The sequence below is a fragment of the Brassica oleracea genome, chromosome C8 (assembly GCF_000695525.1).
Source record: "Brassica oleracea var. oleracea cultivar TO1000 chromosome C8, BOL, whole genome shotgun sequence".
In the NCBI taxonomy this organism is placed as follows: Eukaryota; Viridiplantae; Streptophyta; class Magnoliopsida; order Brassicales; family Brassicaceae; genus Brassica; species Brassica oleracea.
In genome coordinates this window covers 18,893,398-18,900,074 of record NC_027755.1, presented here as the reverse complement: position 1 = coordinate 18,900,074, position 6,677 = coordinate 18,893,398, and the positions used below count along the sequence as shown (strand labels likewise).

At 37.9% G+C, this 6,677-nt stretch overlaps 1 long non-coding RNA gene and 1 pseudogene across 1 annotated transcript; one reads left to right on the top strand and one right to left on the bottom strand.

The window, feature by feature from the left end:
* The window catches only part of LOC106311413, a 10,551-nt pseudogene extending 6,088 nt beyond the window's left edge, over nucleotides 1-4,463 (top strand).
* Nucleotides 4,464-4,559: 96 nt separating this feature from the next.
* LOC106311175 lies at nucleotides 4,560-5,333 on the bottom strand. The gene is made up of 3 exons (XR_001263936.1): nucleotides 5,205-5,333; nucleotides 4,969-5,083; nucleotides 4,560-4,883 (listed from the first exon to the last, which is right to left on the bottom strand). It is a non-coding gene; the product is annotated as an uncharacterized LOC106311175 (long non-coding RNA).
* Between the last annotated feature and the right edge of the window lie 1,344 nt (nucleotides 5,334-6,677).

Genomic DNA, 6,677 nt, shown 5'->3' with positions numbered 1-6,677 from the left:
AATACGGTAACTCCCAGAAGATACTCTTCTTTACCCAATTGTGAGTAACTCCGTATCCAGATATTGTCTTGGATGGATTATCATGTCCATTCCCTCCACATTTCACAGATTTTGATAAACCTTCTATATTATTTATCCTTTCACGCAATATTTCTTCTCCGGTCAACCACGGTGGAGGAGGATCTAAAACTGTTTTCCCCATCTAAATGCTTGAGTGTTTTTCCGGTAAGGATGATCTGCATCTAAAAACCTTCTGTGGCAATCAAACGAACTATGTTTCCTTCCGTTAGATAACCATAATGCACCAGTCTAATCTTGGCAATATGGGCACGCCAACCGACCATGAGTCGTCCAACCTGAAAGCATTCCATAAGCTGGAAAATCGCTTATCGTCCACATTAAAACTGCTCGCATTTTGAGTCTTTCTTTCATTGAAATATCATATGCCTCCACACCATCCCTCCATAACATCTGTAATTCTTCAATCAATGGCTGAAGGTAAATATCTAAGCTTTTCCTTGGATGTTTGGGCCCAGGAATTAGCACCGAAAGGTAAAAGATTCTCTTTTCATACACATTCCAGGAGGCAAATTGTATGGAGTTACAATAACGGGCCAAACGGAATGTGCTTCGCCATTCATACCAATCGGATTAAACCCATCTGTTGATAAGCATAGATAAATATTCCGGCTTTCAGCAGCAAATCCAGGATATACCTCATTAAAGTGTTTCCACACTATGGCATCAGATGGGTGATGCATTTAGCCTTCCGGAGTCACATGTTCCTTATGCCACCGCATATTGGAAGCTGTCGCCTCAAGTTGGTATAGACGTTTCAGACGATCTGCTATTGGGAGGTAAAACATTCTTTGTTTCGGTTTGTTTTTACCTTTTCCGTTCTTCGGGTAGTAGCGATCTTCTCCACAAAACCGACAACTGACCAACTTCGCATCTTCTCCTTTCCAAAATAACATACAATTCTTCACGCAAACGTCAATCTTCTGTACGGGTAACCCAAGCGCTCGTGTCAGTTTCTTTGTCTCATAGGAGTCACATGTTCCTTATGCCACCGCATATTGGAAGCTGTCGCCTCTAGTTGGTATAGACGTTTGAGACGATCTGCAATAGGCATGTAAAACATTCTCTGCTTTGGCTTGTTTTTCCTTTTCCATTGTTCGGATAGTAGCGATCTTCTCCACAAAACCTACAACTAACCAACTTCGCATCTTCCTTCCAAAATAGCATACAATTCTTCACGCAAACATCAATCTTCTGTACGGGCAACCCAAGCCCTCGTGTCAGTTTCTTTGTCTCGTAATATGTTGCTGGGGCATTATTCGGCTGCAGAAGCATTTTTTTAAATACTTCAGATATCTCATCTACACAAGCTTCCGCCAAATTATAATCCGTCTTCACTTTCATCATCCGCGAGGCAAGAGACAACTGAGTTATTCCGTCTGCACTCCCTTGGTAGAGAGGTTGACTGGCTGCTTCAAATGCTTCAAAAACACTATCACGATATGGCTCTGCTACGTCCGTGTCTGCTATAGGTTCCGGTATGTATGGTGGTGAAATGTCCGCTGGTACTTCTGGATTACCCTGGTAGTGATCTGCATGAGCATTCCAAGTAGGATTCTCCCACATTTTCTCTTCAACCGTTGAATGATTCGCTCCAGAACTCTCACCAACAGTGTAGAATTTCTCTCCGTGACTTGTCCAGACATAATAATTTCCCTTAAAACCGTATAAGAACAGATGTCTTGAGACAACTTTTGCATCTCCTTGCTTCACATTTTTGCATCGAGCACACGGACACAATCACGTTTGCCGTTCCTCGTAATCTGCTTGACTACACGCAAATTGAAGAAATGTGTTAATGCCTCCTAGAAACACTTCTGAAACGGAATTACTCTCAGGATCAATCCTTTGATCCATCCACTCCCTTGAATCAAAGTAGAAAGACATAGTTTTGTTTAGAAAGTTTGGTTGAAGAACAAAAGTTCTTAATGTTTCACACGGGGAGAGTATATATTTTAGAATTAGCCACAGTTTAGCCACGAAATGTCCGTGGCATTTTTAAAAATATCACTGCCAAACGAATCTTTCTCTGCTGCGAAGTGCATAAAGTTAATATTGCCACGACACAGCCATGATAAAAGTGTGGTTATGCACACTATTGTACATAACAGTGCCGTTTTGATGTCGGCACAAAAAAAAAATCTAGCCACGACTGTTTAAAGTGGCAAATTCGTGGCTATTAGACTTGCCACGCAAAGTTCGTTGCTATTTCGTGGCTATAGTGGCCACGGTTGTTTTCCGTGACTAGTTCGTGGCCTAATTTTCGGTTTACCGTGGCTATGTTGTTTCGTGCCTAAAACGTGGCGGGTTCGTGGCTTTTTCTTTATAGCCACGGTTTTGTAGTGGCACTACCGTGGCTATGCGATAGATTTTTACTACTGAACAAGTCAACGAGAAGTTACTTGAGAAAAAGATGAGTTTGGGTTCGTGATATTTGTAGTGGTATCTCAAAATCTACTAGGCCTCTCTCACAAGGAGTTTGGAGAAAAAAACTCAAAACGAGAAAGCTACTTGTATATATGATGTTCTTACAAGGAAAATATTTGTTATGTTATTGGATGACATATGGAGGAAAGTGGATTTAGAAGAAGAGATTGGGATTCCATTACCCTCACCAGAAAATGGAAGCAAGGTTCCATTTACCACTCGCTCAAAAAAAGTTTGTGGGCGTATGGGATGCCATGACGTGGAAGTCAAGCATCTAGACCCGGAGAAAGCTTGGGAACTATTCCGACAGAAAGTGAGAGGTACGACACTAGACAGTGATCCAAAGATCCTCGAGCTAGCAAAAAAAATATGTGAGAAATGTAAAGGCTTACCCCTTGCACTCAACGTTATTGGGGAAACAATGGCATGCAAAACGTCAGTACGCGAGTGGCAGTGTGCGATTGATGATCTAAATACAAATGCGGCTGATTATCCAGAAGTTAAAGACGAGATTCTTACAATTCTCAAGCTTAGCTATGATGATCTTAAGGACGAGACAGTAAAGCAATGTTTCCAGTATTGTGCTTTATTTCCAGAAGATGAAGAAATTGACGAAGAGGAGTTGATCGAGTACTGGAGGCACGAAGGGATCATAAATGGAGGTGGAGATAGAGAAAGAGCTATCAACCAGGGTTATAGGATACTCAGTATCCTCGTTAGTGCATGTCTATTGATGCCTGTTGACACTTTAGACTTTGTAAAAATGCACGATGTGCTTCGCCAAATGGCTCTTTGGGTTGCGTCTAATTAATTTTGAGGAAGAGGAAGAGAAAGTTATCGTCAAAACAGGTGCTGGAGTGCATCAGATGCCTGAGGTTAGGGACTGGAATTCGGTGAGAAGGATGTCACTGACAGAAAATGAGATTCAGAACATCTCCATCTCCATCTCCCCGGTGTGCCATAACCTTACCACACTGTTGTTAAAGCACAACAATCTGGAGAACATCTCAGGTGAACTTTTTCTATCGATGCCTAAGTTAATGATTTTGGATCTATCTTTCAACAAAAATCTAACCAAGCTGCCAGAAGAAGTTTCAAACTTAGTGAGCTTGCGATATCTTAACTTATCAGGAACAGGTCTAGAGAACTTGCCTGCAGGATTAGGAAAGTTGATCCAGTTGAGATACCTTGCTTTGATCGGCGTACAAACTCTTCAAAGCATCAGTGTGGTATCAAGTTTAGTTAATATAGAAATGCTATGGTTAAATTATACTGCTTTTGTGAGTCTGGAGTTGATAGAGGATATGACGTTAATGAAGAATTTGAAGAGCTTGGGGGTAAGTATCAATGATGTGGTTGTTTTAGAGCGTCTTTTAAGTATCCCAAGTTTGGCTAGCTGTATCGAACATATATTTATTGAGGGAATTGTAGCAGAATACGTTCCGTTTGTAACGAATATATCTAGCCTTCGCTCTATCGAGATAGGCAGCTGTATCATCTCTGATATAATGGAGCATACGAGATATGGATTCAGAAGTACAAGTACCATATGCTTCCAAAACCTCGTCTATGTCCACATAACTGGCGTCAGTGGTATACAGGATTTGTCGTGGTTAATCTTTGCTCCGAATCTTACGTTCGTATGCGTAGATGGCCCATCACTGGAGTTGAAAGAAATTGTAAGCAGAGAAAAGGTCTCTGGTATACTAAACGAGGGGTCAAGTATTGTACCCTTTCGAAAACTACATACAATTGAGTTAATATCTTTGGTGGAACTGGAGAGTATCTACTGGAAACGGTTGGAATTTCCAAGTCTAAAGAAAATGATGATAATAGACTGTCCAAAGCTGAAAAAGCTTCCATTTAGCAAGGAGAGGGCATACTACTTTGACCTGCGTGCACACAATGAAGAATGGTTCGGAAGCCTTGAGTGGGAACATGAAGCTACTGAAGACTAGGTGGATCAATCCATATGATTTTGCGTGGTGAGTATAAAATTTGGTATAAAGTTATTTGTACACTTTGGTATACAAATCTTATTTGTACACTTAAAGAAGAGAATTTTGACCGTTTTGTTTACAATTCCGTTTTGTTTACAATTACACTTGCAACATAACACACAATGATTTGGTTTCCAATATTACACCCACACAAGTAAAAGTTTCAAAGAGCTTTTCATTTTCATATTGACAAATAGAGACGAAGAACAGGGATCAACACACACTAACACACACCTCCCAGTCTCCAGCTCCAAGTTTGTGTTCTGCTTTTAAAACTGAAGAGATCACAATAGGTTTGGTTGATCATGCATCAGGTAACATGATGCAGTCAATGGCTCGTTTGCATATTCCCGTCATCGTTGCTTCTGGTCCATATACCTGCAATCACCAATCCTTATGTAGATCAGTATTCGACCTAAACCGACAGTAAACCTAATACTCCATAAGTAGTTTGGTTGGTTACCTCAAGAGGAACAGAGTTCCTCTCCCAGAGCACGCATTCTAGCCAGACCAGTCTGGTAATTAGGACCACCTCTTCTTACGTAAATGTGCATTCTTGATGCTTTCAGTCTTGTTTCCTGCTCATGCCCCACACAACAAAGATAATACGATACAGATAGCCAAACACCGATTCAATTCTCTTAGGCAGTCTCATCTCATCTTCACCAAAATGCAGCAGCAACTAATAAAGGAACGTACCTTTTCTCTTAGAGCGCGGATGATACCGTTGAAAGTAGCTGCAACGTCAGTGAAGTTGGCAATTCCACCTCCAATGAGAAGAGCTCTTTGCGCCCATCAGGATAAGCAGTAGCATACGGAAAAAGCCAGTAACAGTTTGTCGATGAATCTCTAGATTTTATATAGAATCAAAACAGCCTATGGCAAAAGCTAGGTTCTTTGGCGTGACTCACAACAATGACACATCTCTGAACCCATCTCCGTCTTCTTCATCGGATCTAATGATCTCAGACCATAGATCAACTGCCACCAAACACCAACCTTTCTACGTTATACATAATCTCAGACCATAGATCAACTGTCACTTAGACATGGACAACTAAATTTAATGTTGTTTTTAATTTTTGGTAACTTTTGATAATATGCTAATAACTCATAAATCATCATTAAAATAAATCTATTCAAATATGTCATTAAATAATAAGATAAGAGAAATATAAAATATATTTTAAATTTCGAAATATTATTTTAATATATTTTTATAATCATAAAAATTTTATTATTAAACAATATTTTCAAAATTTTATACAATTTTTTTTAAAAAATTTAAATTCTTAATTGTATTATCATTTGTTTATTTTGATATCTACAAATTTTTGAAATTCTTTTTAGTTATATATTTTGATAATTTATAAAAAAATTATATCAATTTTAATTTACACAAGTTAATTTAATATATTTTAACCAAAATAAATAAATAAAAATCTATCTAAACTATAATTTTAAATATAACTTAAATATAAATTTAAATAAATCAAATGATTTATTTTATCTTAATTCTATGTTTAACTAAATTAGTATTTAGTATTTATAGTAAAATATTGGTTTAAAAATAAAAAAATATAAAATATTAACAAATTTTTATTTTTAAATACAGTTTTAATTTAAAATTTTACCGTTGCACATGAAGGCTTTTTAAATGGTTGGTTGGGCTTTCTCTTTCAGTAATACGTCAATGAACAAAGACTAAACTGTTATAAAAGTCATATAGAGACAGCGCCGCTTTCGTTGAAAATATAAAAAGATGTGGGGTCCGCTGCACTATTTGCACAGTAAATTTTCTTCTATATATACGAACGTTTGCGTTCGTTTGTAAATACATTGAAAACTCTTCTCTTCCTTTCAATAAGAAACACTCTCTCTATATCAGTGTTATCTTCTCCTACGGGTATAAAATTTTGCTTCATTTAAATTCCTGCGATATAATAAAATTCCAGTTCTTTTTATAGCACGTTATCAGCACGATCACTCTGCGATTCGGTAAAATTTATTTGTATCATTTATACCCTGTTATAATGGTCGGTATACCGCCTCTACTATTATTTATATCATGTTATAATGGCCGGAATACCGCCTATATTATTTACTAGTAATTTAATTTATTTATTGGTCGGCCGAGCCGCCTTATATCCTGTTTATTATTTATTGGTCGGC